The sequence below is a fragment of the Choloepus didactylus genome, chromosome 16 (assembly GCF_015220235.1).
Source record: "Choloepus didactylus isolate mChoDid1 chromosome 16, mChoDid1.pri, whole genome shotgun sequence".
Classification (NCBI taxonomy): Eukaryota; Metazoa; Chordata; class Mammalia; order Pilosa; family Megalonychidae; genus Choloepus; species Choloepus didactylus.
Genome location: NC_051322.1, coordinates 6,320,538 through 6,340,135, shown reverse-complemented (window position 1 = coordinate 6,340,135; position 19,598 = coordinate 6,320,538). Strand labels below are relative to the sequence as shown.

The 19,598-nt window shown below is 41.8% G+C and overlaps 1 long non-coding RNA gene across 1 annotated transcript; it reads right to left on the bottom strand.

Moving 5' to 3' along the window:
- Window positions 1-14,956: 14,956 nt before the first annotated feature.
- LOC119511735 lies at window positions 14,957-19,321 on the bottom strand. Its single transcript, XR_005212239.1, has 3 exons — window positions 18,547-19,321; window positions 17,089-17,170; window positions 14,957-16,022 (listed from the first exon to the last, which is right to left on the bottom strand). It is a non-coding gene; the product is annotated as an uncharacterized LOC119511735 (long non-coding RNA).
- Window positions 19,322-19,598: the final 277 nt, after the last annotated feature.

The following is a 19,598-nucleotide window of genomic DNA, read 5'->3' as shown; positions in this document are numbered from 1 at the left end:
GCACTCGACAAACATTTGTCCAATAAATGAATGTACGAATGAGGAAAACTTAATGACCAATCATTACACTTTTCAGAGATAGAACATTACTGTAAATATGTTGTGTTGTATGTGTATCTTCTGCTGCTATATTCCAGCAACCAGGCAATATCTGGGATGCAGTAACAAATTAAGAGTAACTGTCCATAAAACATATTTCTAATAAACTAAGACTTGACGATCCACAGAAGGAAGAAGCTGCAATTCAAAGATACCAGGAGAGGCCACCATGTGCCTTTCCATGTCACAAGCTAAGGACAAAAGATCACCAGCAGCCAGGCCCTGAACACTACAGTCTTTGGGAAGAAAGATTGCCTTGATGATGTCTTGATGTGGACTCCTTCCCAGCCTCAAACCTTACTCCTCCAGGAAGGTAGGCAGAAAGCCAGGAACTGCGTGAACTGGACACCGCAGAGCAATCTAACTTTAGGCATACTTCATACAACACTCATGAACACGTCGAACTGCTGAGATCAGCGAAATCTCCATCATTTCAGCAGACTGGGAGCCTCCCTACACAGCCCAGCAGCCCAGAACCGCCCTGGGGGGACGTCACTCACCTGTGACGTAGCAGAGTCATCCCTCAACAAAGGACCAGGGGGTGCACGGCCTGGAAGAGGGACCCACTCGCAAGTCTCAGGGGCCATACACCAATACCAAGGACTCGTGGGTCGGTGGCAGAGACAAACTGTGGCAGGACTGAACTGAAGGATTAGACTATTGCAGCAGCTTTAAAACTCCAGGAACACCAGGGAGATTTGATTGTTAGAGCCACCTCCCCTCCCTGACCGCCCAGACACATGCCCCATATACAGGGCGGGCAACAGCAACTACACACGCAAGCTTGGTACACCAATTGAACCCCACAAGACTCACTCCCCCACCCACCACAAAGGCAAACCAGGGGAGAACTGGCTTGTGGAGAACAGGTGGCTCGTGGACGCCACCTGCTGGTTAGTTAGAGAAAGTGTACTCCACGAAGCTGTAGATCTGATAAATTAGAGGTAAGGACTTCAATTGGTTTACAAATCCTAAAAGAACCCTATCAAGTTAAGCAAATGCCAAGAGGCCAAAAACAACAGAAAATTTTAAAGCATATGAAAAAAACAGACGATATGGATAACCCAAGCCCAAACACCCAAATCAAAAGATCAGAAGAGACACAGTCCCTACAGGAACTAATCAAAGAACTAAAGATGAACAATGACACCATAGTATGGGATACAAAGGATATCAAGAAGACCCTAGAAGAGCATAAAGAAGATATTGCAAGACTAAATAAAAAAAAAAAAAATAGATGATCTTATGGAAATTAAAGAAACTGTTGACCAAATTAAAAAGATTCTGGATACTCACAGTACAAGACTAGAAGAAGTTGAATAACGAATCAGTGACCTGGAAGATGACAGAATGGAAAATGAAAGCACAGAAGAAAGAATGGGGGAAAAAATCAAAAAAATCAAAATGGACCTCAGGGATATGATAGATAATATAAAATGTCCAAATATAAGACTCATTGGTGTTCCAGAAGGGGAAGAAAAGGGTAAAGGTCTAGGAAGAGTATTCAAAGAAATTGTTGGAGAAAACTTCCCAAATCTTCTAAACAACATAAATACACAAATCATAAATGCCCAGCGAACTCCAAATAGAATAAATCCAAATAAACCCACTCTGAGACATATTCTGATCACACTGTCAAACACGGAAGAGAAGGAGCAAGTTCTGTAAGCAGCAAGAGAAAAGCAATTCACCACATACAAAGGAAACAGCATAAGACTAAGTAGTGACTACTCAGCAGCCACCATAGAGGCAAGAAGGCAGTGGCATGATATATTTAAAATTCTGAGTGAGAAAAATTTCCAACCAAGAATACTTTATCCAGCAAAGCTCTCCTTCAAATTTGAGGGAGAGCTTAAATTTTTCACAGACAAACAAATGCTGAGAGAATTTGCTAACAAGAGACGTGCCCTACTAGAGATACTAAAGGGAGCCCTACAGACAGAGAAACAAAGAAAGGAGAGAGAGACTTGGAGAAAGGTTCAGTACTAAAGAGATTCGGTATGGGTACATTAAAGGATATTAATAGAGACAGGGGAAAAATATATATGACAAACATAAACCAAAGGATAAGATGGCTGATTCAAGAAATGCCTTTACAGTTATAATGTTGCATGTAAATGGATTAAATTCCCCAATTAAAAGATATAGATTCACAGAATGGATTAAAAAAAATGAACCATCAATATGTTGCATACAAGAGACTCATCTTAGACACACGGACACAAAGAAATTGAAAGGGAAAGGATGGAAAAAAATATTTCATGCAAGCTACAGCCAAAAGAAAGCAGGTGAAGCAATATTAATCTCAGATAAAATAGACTTTAAATACAGGAATGTTTTGAGAGACAAAGAAGGCCACTACATACTAATAAAAGGGGCAATTCAACAAGAAGAAATAACAATCATAAATGTTTATGCACCCAATCAAGGTGCCACAAAATACATGAGAGCAACACTGGCAAAACTAAAGGAAGCAATTGATGATTCCACAATAATTGTGGGAGACTTCAACACATCACTCTCTCCTATAGATAGATCAACCAGACAGAAGACCAATAAGGAAACTGAAAACCTAAACAATCTAATAAATGAATTAGATTTAACAGATATATATATAGAACATTACATCCCAAATCACCAAGATACACATACTTCTCTAGTGCTCACGGAACTTTCTCCAGAATAGATCATATGCTGGGACATAAAACAATGCTCAACAAATTTAAAAAGATTGAAATTATTCAAAGCACATTCTCTGACCACAATGGAATACAATTAGAAGTCAATAACCATCAGAGACTTAGAAAATTCACAAATACCTGGAGGTTAAACAACACGCTCCTAAACAATCAGTGGGTTAAAGAAGAAATAGCAAGAGAAATTGCTAAATATATAGAGACGAATGAAAATGAGAACACAACATACCAAAACCTATGGGATGCAGCAAAAGCAGTACTGGGGGAAATTTATAGCACTAAAAGCATATATTAAAAAGGAAGAAAGAGCCAAAATCAAAGAACTAATGGATCAGCTGAAGAAGCTAGAAAATGAACAGCAAACCAATCCTAAACCAAGTAGAAGAAAAGAAATAACAAGGATTAAAGCAGAAATAAATGACATAGAGAACAAAAAAACAATAGAGAGGATAAATATTACCAAAAGTTGGTTCTTTGAGAAGATCAACAAGATTGACAAGCCCCTAGCTAGACTGACAAAATCAAAACGAGAGAAGAGCCATAGAAACAAAATAATGAACAAAAAGGTGACATAACTGCAGATCCAGAAGAAATTTAAAAAATTATAAGAGGATACTGTGAACAACTGTATGGCAACAAACTGGATAATGTAGAGGAAATGGACAATTTCCTAGAAACATATGAACAACCTAGACTGACCAGAGAAGAAACAGAAGACCTCAACCAACCCATCACAAGCAAAGAGATCCAATCAGTCATCAAAAATCTTCCCACGAATAAATGCCCAGGGCCAGATGGCTTCACAGGGGAATTCTACCAAACTTTCCAGAAAGAACTGACACCAATCTTACTCAAACTCTTTCAAAACATTGAAGAAAATGGAACACTACTTAACTCATTTTATGAAGCTAACATCAATCTAATACCAAAACCAGGCAAAGATGCTACAAAAAAGGAAAACTACCGGCCAATCTCCCTAATGAATATAGATGAAAAAATCCTCAACAAAATACTTGCAAATCGAATCCAAAGACACATTAAAAAAATCATACACCATGACCAAGTGGGGTTCATTCCAGGCATGCAAGGATGGTTCAACATAAGAAAATCAATGTATTACAACACATTAACAATTTGAAAGGGAAAAATCAAATGATCATCTCAATAGATGCTGAAAAAGCATTTGACAAAATCCAACATCCATTTTTGATAAAAACACTTCAAAAGGTAGGAATTGAAGGACACTTCCTCAATATGATAAAGAGCATATATGAAAAACCCACAGCCAGCATAGTACTCAATGGTGAGAGACTGAAAGCCTTCCCTCCAAGATCAGGAACAAGACAAGGATGCCCGCTGTCACCACTGTTATTCAACATTGTGCTGGAAGTGCTAGCCAGGGCAATCCGGCAAGACAAAGAAATAAAAGGCATCCAAATTGGAAAAGAAGAAGTAAAACTGTCATTGTTTGCAGATGATATGATCTTATATCTGGAAAACCCTGAGAAATCGACGATACAGCTACTAGAGCTAATAAACAAATTTAGCAAAGTAGCGGGATACAAGATTAATGCACATAAGTCAGTAATGCTTCTATATGCTAGAAATGAACAAACTGAAGAGACACTCAAGAAAAAGATACCATTTTCAATAGCAACTAAAAAAATCAAGTACCTAGGAATAAACTTAACCAAAGATGTAAAAGACCTGTACAAAGAAAACTACATAACTCTACTAAAAGAAATAGAAGGGGACCTTAAAAGATGGAAAAATATTCCATGTTCATGGATAGGAAGGCTAAATGTCATTAAGATGTCAATTCTACCCAAACTCATCTACAGATTCAATGCAATCCCAATCAAAATTCCAACAACCTACTTTGCAGACTTGGAAAAGCTAGTTATCAAATTTATTTGGAAAGGGAAGATGCCTCAAATTGCTAAAGACACTCTAAAAAAGAAAAACAAAGTGGGAGGACTTACACTCCCTGACTTTGAAGCTTATTATAAAGCCACAGTTGTCAAAACAGCATGGTACTGGCACAAAGATAGACATATAGATCAATGGAATCGAATTGAGAATTCAGAGATAGACCCTCAGATCTATGGCCGACTGACCTTTGATAAGGCCCCCAAAGTCACTGAAGTGAGTCATAATGGTCTTTTCAACAAATGGGGCTGGGAGAGTTGGATATCCATATCCCAAAGAATGAAAGAGGACCCCTACCTCACCCCCTACACAAAAATTAACTCAAAATGGACCAAAGATTTCAATATAAAAGAAAGTACCATAAAACTCCTAGAAGATAATGTAGGAAAACATCCTCAAGACCTTGTATTAGGCGGCCACTTCCTAGACTTTACACCCAAAGCACAAGCAACAAAAGAAAAAATAGATAAATGGGAACTCCTCAAGCTTAGAAGTTTCTGCACCTCAAAGGAATTTCTCAAAAAAGTAAAGAGGCAGCCAACTCAATGGGAAAAAATTTTTGGAAACCATGTATCTGACAAAAGACTGATATCTTGCATATATAAAGAAATCCTACAACTCAATGACAATAGTACAGACAGCCCAATTATAAAATGGGCAAAAGATATGAAAAGACAGTTCTCTGAAGAGGAAATACAAATGGCCAAGAAACACATGAAAAAATGTTCAGCTTCACTAGCTATTAGAGAGATGCAAATTAAGACCATGATGAGATACTATCTCACACCGATTAGAATGGCTGCCATTAAACAAACAGGAAACTACAAATGCTGGAGGGGATATGGAGAAATTGGAACTCTTATTCATTGTTAGTGGGACTGTATAATGGTTCAGCCACTCTGGAAGTCAGTCTGGCAGTTCCTTTGAAAACTAGATATAGAGTTACCATTCGATCCAGCGATTGCACTTCTCAGTATATACCCGGAAGATCAGAAAGCAGTGACACGAACAGATATCTGCACGCCAATGGTCATAGCAGCATTATTCACAATTGCCAAGAGGTGGAAACAACCCAAATGTCCTTCAACAGATGAGTGGATAAATAAAATGTGGTATATACACACGATGGAATACTACACGGCAGTAAGAAGGAACGATCACGTGAAACATATGACAACATGGATGAACCTTGAAGACATAATGCTGAGCGAAATAAGCCAGGCACAAAAAGAGAAATATTATATGCTATCACTAATGTGAACTTTGAAAAATGTAAAACAAATAGTTTATAATGTAGAATGTAGGGGAACTAGCAATAGAGAGCAATTAAGGAAGGGGGAACAATAATCCAAGAAGAACAGATAAAGTATTTAACGTTCTGGGAATGCCCTGGAATGACTATGGTCTGTTAATTTCTGATGGGTATAGTAGGAACAAGTTCACAGAAATGTTGCTATATTAGGTAACTTTCTTGGGGTAGAGTAGGAACATGTTGGAAGTAAAGGAGTTATCTTAGGTTAGTTGTCTTTTTCTTACTCCCTTGTTATGGTCTCTTTGAAATGTTCTTTTATTGTATTTTTTAAATTATTTTTATTTATTTATTTATTTTTCATACAGTTGATTTAAAAAAAGAAAAGTTAAAAAAAAAAAAAGGAAAAAAATATGTAGAGTCCACTTGAGGAGCCTGTGGAGAATGCAGGGGTATTGGCCTAGCCCACCTCGATGGTTGCTAACATGCCCACAGAAATAGGGGACTGGTGCTTTGATGGGTTGAGCCCTCTACCACAGGATTTACCCTTGGGAAGACTGTTGCTCCAAAGGAGAGGGTAGGCCTCCCTATAATTGTGCTTAAGAGCCTCCTCCCGAATGCCTCTTTGTTGCTCAGATGTGGCCCTCTCTCTCTAGCTAAGCCAACTTGAAAGGTGAAATCACTGCCCTCCCCCCTACGTGGGATCAGACACCCAAGGGAGTGAATCTCCCTGGCAACGTAGAATATGACTCCCGGGGAGGAATGTAGACCTGGCATCGTGGGATGGAGAACATCTTCTTGACCAAAAGGGGGATGTGAAAGGAAATGAAATAAGCTTCAGTGGCAGAGAGATTCCAAAAGGAGCCGAGAGGTCACTCTGGTGGGCACTCTTACGCACAATTTAGACAACCCTTTTTAGGTTCTAAAGAATTGGGGTAACTGGTGGTGGATACCTGAAACTATCAAACTACAACCCAGAACCCATGAATCTCGAAGACAATTGTATAAAAATGTAGCTTATGAGGGGTGACAATGGGATTGGGAAAGCCATAAGGACCACCACTCCCCTTTGTCTAGTTTATGGATGGATGAGTAGAAAAATAGGGGAAGGAAACAAACAGACAGATAGACAAAGGTACCCAGTGTTCTTTTTTACTTTAATTGCTCTTTTTCACTTTAATTATTATTCTTGTTATTTTTGTGTGTGTGCTAATGAAGGTGTCAGGTATTGATTTAGGTGATGTAATGGTACTGTGAACAATTGAATGGACGATTATTTTGTATGACTGCGTGGTATGTGAATATATCTCAATAAAATGAAGATTAAAAAAAAAAGACAAGTATAATTCCTAAAATATGTTTGAAGAATATTTATAGATGGTTTATAATTGCATAATATTAGATAACATTACGTTAGCACTATAAAAAGTGCTCAAGGTTCTTGCTTTTAATTCAGAAATTTTTCTTATGTCAATATGCCTTTTCTATCTTCCTCTTCATCGTGATATATTTAGACAGTTATTTGTGAATAGAAAAATGAAATGATAAACTCTGTGCATTGGCACTAACACAAATGTCATGGACGCTGAATTAATATGGTTGAGTTGTTGCCGAGGAAGCTGAGGTGCCTCTGGCCAGGTGTGACCTGGGACAGGAGCAATGGTTTGTTTGGGAAGTGACCCGAGAGGCACGGTGAGGGGCGGGCAGTGAGGCCAGGAAGGGCCTGAAGGCAGCAGGATGCCGGGAGAGGCGGGGGGCCGAGCAGAGGACCCCGAGAGGGCCAAGGGCATGCCTCACCTCCATTCCCCCCCAACTGGCGAGAAGGCTGGGCCATTTACCACCACCCCCTGCCCTCACCGACTGAGGGTGGCTCCAAGGGCGTTGCCTCCCTGGAGCTTCATGCCTGCCAGGGGGCCGGCCAGGGCCCCACACCGGCGTTGGAGGCACAGGAAGCCCACAGCTGGCTCAGGAAGGGACCCGAGGTGACTTCCAGGTGGGCCTGGAGAATGTGGGCAGGCAGGAGAGGGAGACCCAGTAGCACCTGCACGAAATTAGGGCCATCGACCCTCCAGACCACATGACGATCAGGTGGCGGGGTGGGTCGTTCTCTGCAACAGGAAGGGCCAAGCTCCCCGAATCTCTCCGGCCAGCCCACATGAAGGCTGGCATCTCGTGGTCCAGAAGCGGACAATGTTTTTGAGACACTGCACTTCGTTCATGAAAACCATGCTTTCCAATCACATACAATTCTTTAGCAGAAATACCACTTTAGAAATAGAAATACACTGGAAATCCAAGACACTAAAAGAAGAGGCTCACTCTTAAAACAAAACAAGGAAAGCTATCCATTAACTGCTCACTAAATAAAACCAAATGTGTTAGAAAAGACATCCTATAAGCTTACCAGTCGGCAGCCCACCTGCCAAGAGCTAGCAGTTCCCATGGTTTTGGCCCTTCAGGAAACCTGGAAGGAGAAGAGGCAGGAGGAGCCCAGAGCGAGGAGACCCCGGGCTGGCATGGGCAGGCAGGGGTGTCTGGTCCCGGGCGAGCAGCTCCCAGAAACCTAAGTCAGACCTGCTGGCCCTCACGGAGCTCAGAACTGGCCAATTTGATGGCTCTCTGATATTGTATGTGTTCTCAGCAATCCAGAGGCTGAGCTGTATACTAGATCCCGAGTTACGCCCCCTTCTAACCTACTGAACATCTTGGGTCATTTCACTGACATCCAGCAGGGCTGTATGTAAAAGCCAAGCTGAGAAACTCAAGCCAATCCATTTATAGAACTTGTGAGCGCACACACGAAAGGAAATTTAGGTTATTGGCTGAAATTACCTTTTGGTCCGTCTCTGTCCATAACCAAGAACGACAGTGTGGCACACAGTAGGTGCTCAATTTCTTTAACTTTTTATTTGGAAATAATTTCAAATTTACAGAAAATTTGCAAGATAAGAAGTTAATTAAAAAAAAAACACCCTTCCAAAAGGGGGATGCAAAATGAGATGAAATAGTTTCAGTGGCTGAGAGATTTCAAATGGAGTCGAGAGGCCACTCTGGTGGACATTCTTATGCACTATATAGATAACACGTCTTAGGTTTTAATGTATTGGAATAGCTAGAAGTAAATACCTGAAACTACTAAACTCCAACCCAGCAGTCTGGACTCCTGAAGACAATTATATAATAATGTAGATTACAAGGGGTGACAGTGTGATTGTGAAGACCTTGTGGATCACACCCCCTTTACTAGTGTATGGATGAGTAGAAAAATGGGGATAAAAACTAAAGGACAAATGGGGTGGGATGGGGGGATGATTTGGGTGTTCTTTTTTCACTTTTATTTTTTATTCTTGTTCTGGTTCTTTCTGATGTAAGGGAAATGTTCAGAGATAGATTGTGGTGATGAACGCATAACTATGTTATCATACTGTGGACAGTGGATTGTATACCATGGATGATTGTATGGTGTGTGAATGTATTTCAATAAAACTGAATTAAATAAAAAACAAACAAACAAACAAACAAAACAAAACAAAAAAACACCCCTCTATCCTTTACCCAGATTCACCTGTGCTTCACATTTTATCCCATTGGCTTTATCATTTCTTCTCACTATAGAGAGGTAATTTTTTGAACCGTTTGAAAGTAGGTTACATCTATCAAGATCTTTCCTCCTAAATATTCCAGTGTATGTTGCCTAAGAATAGAGGGGCTCTCTTACAGAACTACAGTACAGCTGTCAATGTCAGTAAACTTAACGTTAATACAATACTCTTAACCTAACCTACTCTCCATAGTTCAATTTTGTGACTTGACCCACTTTATAGAATTTTTCTTCCAGTACAGGATCCAGTCTAGGCTCCAGTACTGCACTGTCATGTCTCTTTAGTCACCTTTAATCTAGAGCATCTCTGCAGCCTTTCTTTATCATTTATGACATTGCATTTCTGAAGAACAGTCTTCTCCCCACCTTTTAATATAATTTCCCTTGCTTGTGGTTTGACTGCTGCTTGCTGTTTGGCTGCTGCATTCCTAGCCAGTAAACCACACAGGTCAGGCTGTTTCCTTCTGAGAGCATCAAATCTGGAGACATGCAATGTCCATCTGTCCTTGTTGGTGATATTAATTTTGGGCACCCAGTCAAGGTGTTGCTCAATTTCTCTGTTGCATAATTGCTTTTGTTGCATAATCCCTTGCAATGAATAAGCCGACTAAGGGGATACCCTTTAGGACCATGCAAGTGTCTTGATCCTCATCCAAGACTCCCCTTAGACTTAGCATCCATCAGTGAGCCTTGCCTGAATCCATCTTTACTACAACAGTCACAACTCAGCTCCCCATCTCCAACACTTGCTCCACATTTCCCAGTCAGCTCGGGGATTCCTGATAGCAAGAGACCCCCTTCCTCTCCCATTACGTATCTGTTTATTGTCATCACAGACTCAAGGATTCCTGTTTTTCTTGTGGTTTATAAGTCCCTTAATTGTTTTGGGGTGCTTAAGTTGGCCAGGGGAGCCTTTCAAGTTGGCTCCCAGGTCCTTCAGACACGCTCTGTCATGTTTTCCTTCTTTTGTCACCTAGGATACTCTGTGCTCATGTTGTACCGACATTTCTCCGAGGAGCCCAGGTTCCCTTTCAAGGTGTATAGTCTTAAGAGACCAAGGCCTGGGTGCCAGCTGAGCCCAGGGCTGCTGGGGTGCGTTCACTTCCAACCCTCTCGGTGGACGGAATGCTCACTAATTTCCTGAATGAAGAGCCAAATAGTGCCTTTCTACAATGGAGCTGTCCTTTCTGAGGGTTGATTACATCTGAACCAGGACCATAAAACAAGGTTCTCTCTCTGTTCTCTGTCAGGAACAAAGAGTACCAGAACTGGGCTAAGAGAGGAAGCTCTGGTTACAAATCACCAGGGTCACCATGGCAAAGGACTCGGCTCATGAGGTGTAAGGGTGCTGGCATATGCAGCCTTTCTTTATCGTTTATGACATTGCAATTTCTGAAGAACAGTCTCTTCCCCATTTTTAATAGAATTCTTACTCTACACAAGTGAAGCTGACAATGAGACTCAATTCAGGGCAGAGACCTCAAAATCTGATGCCTGGCCCTGGTAGCTTAGTTTTTTGTTTCCCCCATGATTTCAGACAGCTAACCACCAAGTACTTTAACTAGAAAATGAAGCAATGCGCGTCAGTTCTGGAACACTCGTGGAAATCATGGCGACTTACATGAATTCTCCACTTGCCATTGTGTTGGGTAAATGAATGAGGACACCCTGGGAGACTCCATGTTCCCTGCATGCCATGCACCCATCTGGAGCTACTTTGGCACTACAAAGCCCCCAATCCATTTGCTCTTTCTTTTAAAAACATTTAATTATGAAAAATTTCAAAGATGTACAGGTGTGCAATGAACCCCAAGTTTCCATACTCAGCCACCCTTGTTTCATCTACCCACCCCGTGCTCTCCCACTCAACTGTTCTAAATCAAATTGTAAACATGCTTTTAAATCAAATTGTAAACATGCTTCAATACTTATCTCTAATAATTAGGGGAAACACCATTATCATAGTGTGGTGGTCTGGAACTATGTAACCTCAGATAAACATTTTCTTAAATTTAACCCATTCCTGTGGGTGTGAACCCATTGCAAGTAGGATCTTTTGATGAGGTTATTTCAGTTAAGGTGTGGCCCACTTCAAATCAGGATGGGTCTTAAACCTATTACTGGAGTCCTTTGTAAATGGAATGAAATTGAGACATAGAGACAGAAAGCCACAGGGAGCAGCCAGAAGCTGAAATTCAAGGGAACCAAGAAGAGAATGGAGAGGTCAGGAGAGGCTGCCAGGTGCTTTGCCATGTGACAAGCTAAAGCCCAAGGATCACCATCAACCAGCCGCAGAATGCCACAGTTTTTGGAGAGAAAGCATCACCTTGATGACACCTTCATTTGGATTTCTTCTGAGCAAGAAGTTAGTTCTTCGAACTCCCAGGAGCAGCAGAACCTGGGAAACCACCTGTGATAGGCCGGATTGTGTCCCCCTCCAAGAGGTTGAAGTCCTAACCCCAGGACCTCAGAATCTTACCTTATTTGAAAATAGGTTGGTGACAGAAGGAATCAGGCAAGGTAAGATATGGTCACACTGGAGTAGGGGGCCTTTAATCCAACACAACTGGTGTCCTTATCAGAAGATGTAATTTGGGCACAGAGAGAAAGAAGAATGCCACATGAATGAGGCTCTATGGCAAGCCACCAGAAACCAGGAGGGGCCTGGGACAGACTCCCCACTAGAGTCTTCCGAGGCTGAACCTTCATTTTGGTCTCCTGCCTCTAGCACTGCAAGGCAAGAAATGTGTCTTGTTTTAAGCTGCCCCATCTGTGGCAGCCCCAGGAACCTAAGGGAGCACCTCAGGGCCAAACCACAGGGAGAAGACTTCACACTGTCCGGGCAGGGTGTCATCCTGGGTTGCATTCTGCCATGTTGAGGTGTTTCCTGAGCTGTGAAGCTTGCGCCCGTCTCCCAGTGTGGCCGTTCTCCATCCCAGCTCGTTCCACTTGCTTCTTCTTCATGCCTGCCGTGTTCTCCATTCACCTGGCTCTCGAGAGGACAAGGTGGCCCAGATGGCACCTGAGGAGCCAGGCAGCCCCCAGAGAGCACCCCCTCAAAGGCTCCCCACCACCAACGTCCCGCGGGCTGGAGACGGCCAGGCTTCAGCTGCTGACTGTCCCAGGGTCATTTTACCAGAATGAAAGCTCCAGTCTGGATCCAGTGGTTATTTCATTTGCACTGTTTTTCTTTCTCCATGAGTAATATAACCCATTCTGAAACCATACTTCTCACTTTAAAAAAGTTAATTTAAAAAAAAAATAGGTTCCTGGCCTTCCCCAGGAAAGCTGACTCATGCAACAATGAACTCTGAATTCATTTGGGATATGGCACAGGTATATTATCTATTAGTTATTTTATCATACGCTTTATTTTACTGGTGACTAATGGTTATTAAAACATTGGGTTCCAGGTTATCATGCCAGCTTGCACACTTTGCAAAGGGGATTATAGAAGGGCTTTTGGCCCACGTCCCCAGATAAAGAACTCAGCCTATCCTTTCTTGCAAGCAGAAAGTAGAGTTTATGTTATAGGATATCATGTTTTGATTGTGTCCCATGCAAAATTTCAGTATAAATCTTGTTGTTTATTACTGAATCCTTTGGCTATACTTGACACCAAGGCTCACCTAAGGCAGTTCCTTAAAGCAGTGCCCTGGAGGCCCCCTGGCATTAAATAGCATTTTTCTTGCCACACACACGTGCAAGAGCCAAGGCAGTTTCAGCGGCACTGGGCTTTAGCAGCTGGGGGGAAAGGTAACGATGAGAATAACTTTGTCACCTGAATATCACCCACTGTCACAATTCTGGGGACCAGACTTCCAGACCAGAAAGGCAAAAGCTAAGAGATGCTCAGAACCCGACCCTCACTGTGAAAATCGCATGCAACTCTTTATATCGCACCCCGTATCAATAAGATTGGACAGGTTGTAATAGCTAGCTGAACTTCAGCCTTTCGCAATGAAAGTGCTTACCTAACTGGGAATATATCAACAAGTGAAGCTGCCCTTTGTATGTTTTGGCACAGTAATGGCATGAACTTTATTCTCAGGCCAGAGTTCGCAAACAGACAAACCTGTGGGACTGACAGAAAGGGGACAATATTTTACTAATAAACAGAGCTTAACTGAACTTAATTGAACTCCCTGCCTTGACAGTGGACACATGGAAAGCTCTTTGATTTAGAAGATTGAGCTGTGAAAGTTTATCAGGAATGTGTTTTGCCATATTCTTGTGCTAAAGTCATTCTCTGATGACTGGGAAAGCAAGAAGTACTAGGGACCTCCGTAAACCTTTGTTGAGAAAAGTCCTTGTTCACCATGGAGACCACCTCCTCTTCCAGGGCTGCAGTGGGGTAAAGACATGGGCCCATGACACAGGCATTAACCTCCTAACTCCTGCTGCCCTTTACGCACTGGCCCACAGCAGGCACCCAGTAAATATAAATGAATATATAGATAGCTTTCCCATAGGAAGACCTGAATTGCACACTCAGACTTATGATTTCTCTTCCCCCCCTAAAAAACAAGTGCATGTGGCCTGATGAAGAACAATGGGTTAAGACTAATTATAATTATGGCTTCAAGCTGAGCGTTTGCTTTAGTAAGAAAAAAAAATACCAGTCAAGCAACATGAGCAGGGAATATCAACAGTTTAAATCTTGCAAATCCTAACCTTGAGAAGCTTCCTTCAGTGCACAAAATTGGCCTCACCCTGACTTACCTTGCCTTATCCAAATCCATTCTAGCCATTCCCAAGTACTAACTTAGAGGTAAAAATCTCAAATACCTGCTTGCAACTTCAGGTCCCCTCAATCCATTCGCTAACAAACTTCATGGAAGGAAATGAAGGCCTCATACAAGCCTAACGTGGTTCCTGCCTCAATGAGCTGAGAGGCCTAGCAGACCAAAGTAATAATAATAATAGAACATTACTTGGAAACACAAGGGGCATTAAAATACTCTCTGAGCAATAAAGCTTGGATCAATAAAGGCTGGAAAGAAGACAGTTAAGAGAAAATCCTGATAGTCCTCTATTTAAAATCACCCCTATAAATGTGGCCCGGGTCAAATCCAGCCTAAAGAGTTCTGTTTGTTCAAAAGGCTCTCAAATTTTATCAATTTGAGTTTATTTAAAAGATTTGGGAGAATTTACCAATAAATCCAGGGCTCTGGAAATTCTTGAACAACTAGTGTGCTTGCCAATGCTAGTCCCTGTTCCAACTCGCCAATAGTTGACTGCACTCAGTTGTGGCTGCCATCTCTTGGACAGGGATAAAGGGACCAACTCTCCGGTTCACAGAAGTTCCTGTGACTCACACGGGGAGGATTTGCTCACCCTGCTGCCCTACATGTTAACCTGCCATGCCTGGTGCCTCTGGAGGTTTCCACGGACGCCTGAAGAATCCAATAACCAAGCTCCTTAACAGGGTGAAAATGATCTTCATGATCTGCACCCTGCTCACCTGTCACAGGTAGGGTGGCTTCCCTTAGATGGAGGCAGCATGTGGGTAGGACATTAGGAAATTCTCCTGGATCAATACCTGTGGAAGAGGAGGAAGGAAGCAGGAGTGAGCGGAGGGGACAGGTGAGCAGTGGTGCAGGTGTGGTGGCCCTCACCCAACCCCAGGGAGCTCCGGAGCTGGGTGGCCCCTCCAGTCTGTCCTGGGTCAGTCAGACCTTACTCCATGGACGTGACCTTGAGTGAGGTGGCTTTCTTGAGCAAAGTCGATGTCCAATGAGAGCTGACGGCTGAGGTTTGTTTCCTGGCAGCGTTTCCAGGAGCCCAGGAAATAAGTCCTTCCCGCCTGCAGGAAGGTCTGGGCACATCCCCACCTGTGGCGTCCACCTCCCACTGCTTCCTGATGAAGACTAACCTGTTTGCGTCCCCAGACATGCTGCATTCTCTCATGCTTCTGAAGTTTTCCACATTCCATAACCTTCGCACATTCTACAAATGCCATTCTGTTATCAAATTTCCACTGTTTGTAGTAACATTACACCCTTCTCTTTGTATTTCTAGCAATTAAAAGTCTATATTGCAGATATCCAAGTATGGCAGCTTGCGTTAAAAAAATCTCCAGGGCCTGAAGCAGTTATCTGCACACAGTTTGCACTCAATACATATTTATGGAATGAATTTTCTGGGCAAGACCTTTATGAAGAAAATTATGTCTTTTTTAAAAATCATTTATTAAAGACCTGAATACATAGAAAATTATACTATATTTGGGTTTGGAAGATCAATATAATAAAGATGACTCTGCCCCAAATTCAGTACAGTTCCTACCAAAATTGTTGACAACAGGGGCTCAAATCCTAGTATGATTGTTCATGGCAGCACTAGTCACAATAGCCAAAAGGTGGAAACAGCCCGAACGTCCATCACCGGGAGGCTGGGTAAACAAATTGTGGTCTGTACGCACAATGGAATATTATTCAGCCAGCCACTAAAAGGAATGGAGATACACGCTAACATTAATGAACTTCAAAAACAATTAGCAAAGTGAAAGATGTCAGTTACAAAGGGTCCATTCATATGAATGCCCAGAATAAGGAAGTCCATGGAGACAGAAAATTTCCTATTGGTTGCCTAGGCTGGACTGGGGGCTGGAGGGATAGATGCAGGGTGGCCAAAGGACACAGGGTTTCTTCCTGAAGCGATGGAAATGTTCCATCGTTGACTGTGTGATGATTTCACAGCTCTGTGAATACACTAAAATCCACCGAGCCGCACACTTTAAATGGGTGAGATGTAACATATGGGAATTATACTTCCATAAAGCTGCTGAATGAATAAATGTTCTCTGGTTAAGAGATTCAGAATGAAAATATAGATTCATAAAGCAATACTTGAAGACACATTATTAATGGAAATACTTGTGAGAACAAATCAACTGTCTAGATTCAGCAGTATAAATTATGAAGCAGCTCTACCGATTCCCCTCCATCTACTCACTGTGCCCTCTGCGTGCACAAGCAAGCGGACGCTCACGGGGCAGTCCACCTTCTTGGTCGCATACATGCTTCCACCCTAGCTAGTTGAGTTTGTATTGATCAACTGTATTTGTTCCCAATCTGTTTACACTGGCGATATGTGTGACTGCAATTACATTATTTAATTTAACACTATGTAACCTGAAAGAATACGAGTGCAAAAAGAGAGAGGTTCCTATGAAGACGGCAAAGACTAAGTTGAATGTTTTGGACAGCTTTGATAAATGGGTTGTTCAAACGGTATTTAGGTGTGGGACAGACAACTAACAAAGACCAGATAGAAAATTCTAAAACTCTAGGAATTCTGTAGTACTGAGATAACTTTGGAAGCTTCTCCATACACTTATTTCACTTCAAAGTAATGGAAAGGAAAATCTTAAATGACATATTATGAATGCAGAAAATACATTGAACTCTAACAGGCAGACCCATACACAAAGAACAGCTCTTGACGAATGAACATTTGAATAAACTTATTAAAATAAGTCAAAATGAAATGATTGTGATTTTCCACTTTACCTGGCTTTGGTAGTCAACCGTCTAATCCTAACCATTAAAAGGGCTTCCAGCATTGTAAAAACAGGCAGAGGAGACAGCCAACCTGAAATCACAAAGGAATGAAAAGGAACTCTATAGGCAACATTGAATTAATTTTTTGCTAAAGCCAAAATGCCAGACCCGTTTTGTTTGGCAAAGTGATGGCTTGTCCAACTGGCAAGGACTAGATCCCCTGCAATTCTTCAGGAGGGGGAGCTTTAGAACTGCAGAGGACACACAAATGGCATGAGGAGAGCCGTGAGTGTACAACTGCTCTGGTGAGAAAAGAATCCAACTTCAACTTGAAAAATACAGGTAATCAGCCAAGAATGGGCATAGTTCTCAGTAGAGATGATTCCAAAAATTAATAAGGGGAAACAGTGAAGAGGCATTGGTGATAAAGAGCAAAGAACTAATCCATGGCTTCCCCAAAAGGATTCTGTTTTTTTAATATATGAAAATTTCAACCAAAACATTTAGCTGCTCTAAATTGCACCCCCTGGGAATTCTCCTACAAGTTACTCAGTGTGCAGGGATAAATCAGCCTCCACCAAAGAAAAAAGTGTTCTTTAGTTGTTCCTAGGCCTCAGTAGTCAGCCTTGAATGCTGGAATAATCACCATTTTCCCAGGAGGGGCAAGTCACTTGGGACCCTTAAGAGGCTACCTATAGGTTTAAGCTAAAAGGAAGGCTTTAGGCCCCAGGCTTGTTGACAAGAATGCAACATTTACCAACATGCAACAGTCTACCAACTCCACCTCTAGGGCAGCTGGCTGAAGTTAGGCGATGTTTCAGCTTGGCAGTGATAAAGGGCCTGGCAGTACTTTAACAGAAGTTATCAGTCAGGTCCATGAGCACGGGACTTTTTGGACCTTTTGAGTACGTAGCTGGCCCTGCCCTGTCTCCTGTTTGCTGCTGATAACTCATCCTCCTCACTCTCAACCCTTTGCATAGACTCCAGGATTTAGTCACTGACTTAGCCTCCAATACATTCACAAGGCAACAGGATCTGCAGGCGCTAAAACAATCTTGGAGATTTTTCAGATTACATTGTCCTTTGCCTCTGGCCAGACTGAGAAATTGCCAAAGTCTAAATACACCCATGCTCCAACATACAAAACTTGGACTCAGCCTTCTAACTTGCAGTTCTCAGAACTCACTGTCCTTAAAGGCAGACGAGCAGTTCGGTTTGTGGAGGGAATGCAGTGCTTCCTTAGGCTTGATGCTATCACGACGGTCTTGGGGCAAGAGTGATGTCAAAGTGGCGTTTTTGTAAGAATAATCCAATGAGGATGGGAATGACAGGTCAGAAATAGAGACTGGAGATGGGAAGCCCAGGTAAGGGAATGCATTCATTTACTAGTTTAGTTATTCAGTCAACACTTTCCATGCTCCAGGCACTGGGGCCAGGCACTAGGGACACAGTACAGAACACAAATACCTGCAGAGGCTGATCCGGGTGTATTTGTGGTAATAATTCAGAAGACAACAGCTAAAGGCCTGAACTGAGGCAGAGGCAGTGCAGCTGTAGAGGGGAGGTGGGTACTAGACAGCAGACAGACGGACATTTAGGACTATCAAGAAACATATATAAACGATTAGTTCATTTTCAGTTGCATGTCATATATTTTAATTCAAACAGTAACACATATATAAAACATTAAGTAAAAAAGTAGAAGTTCCTCCACTAGCTTCAAATCTCAAACCTTAAAGGAGAACACTTGTAAGAGTTGGTGATTTGGGGAAGGGATGTTGAAGGGGAGTGGGATGTGAAGGAAAACTCGTTTTGGGAATGCACTGGGTGCATGCTCCTGGGGGAAGAAACACTGGACTGTTATTTTGGAGTTTTCTTTAACATATTAACTTTTTACAAAATAATAGCTTTAGAATATAATTCCCATACTATACAATTCACCCATTTTACTGTTCAATGGTTTTTAGCATATCCACAGTTACGCAACCATCGACACAAACAACTGTAGAAAATTTTCATCACCCCAAAAAGAAACCCCACATCCATTAGCCATTACCCTCCATTTTCCCCCAACACTCCTCGCCAGCTCAAGGTACCTGCTAAGCTACTTTCTGCCTCTACAGTCTTGCCTATTCTAGACATAAAAATTCCATATAAACAGAATCATGCAATATGTGGCTTTTGTGAATAGCGTCTTTCACTTAGTGTAATGTTTTCAAAGTTCATTCATGTTGTAGCATATATCAGTACAAAATAATATTCCATTGCAAGGATATACCACATTTTGTTTATCCACTTATTCATGGACATTTGGGTTGCTTCCCCGTTTTTGACTATTATGAATAATGCTGCTATGACATTTATGTCCAAGTTTTCATGTGGACGTGCTCTCATTCTCTTGGGCATATACAGAATGGACTTGCTGTATCTATTAGCAACTCTATGTTTAACCTTTTGAGGGACTATCAGTCTGTTTCCCAAGGACACAGCACCATTTTACATTCCCACCAACAGTGCAG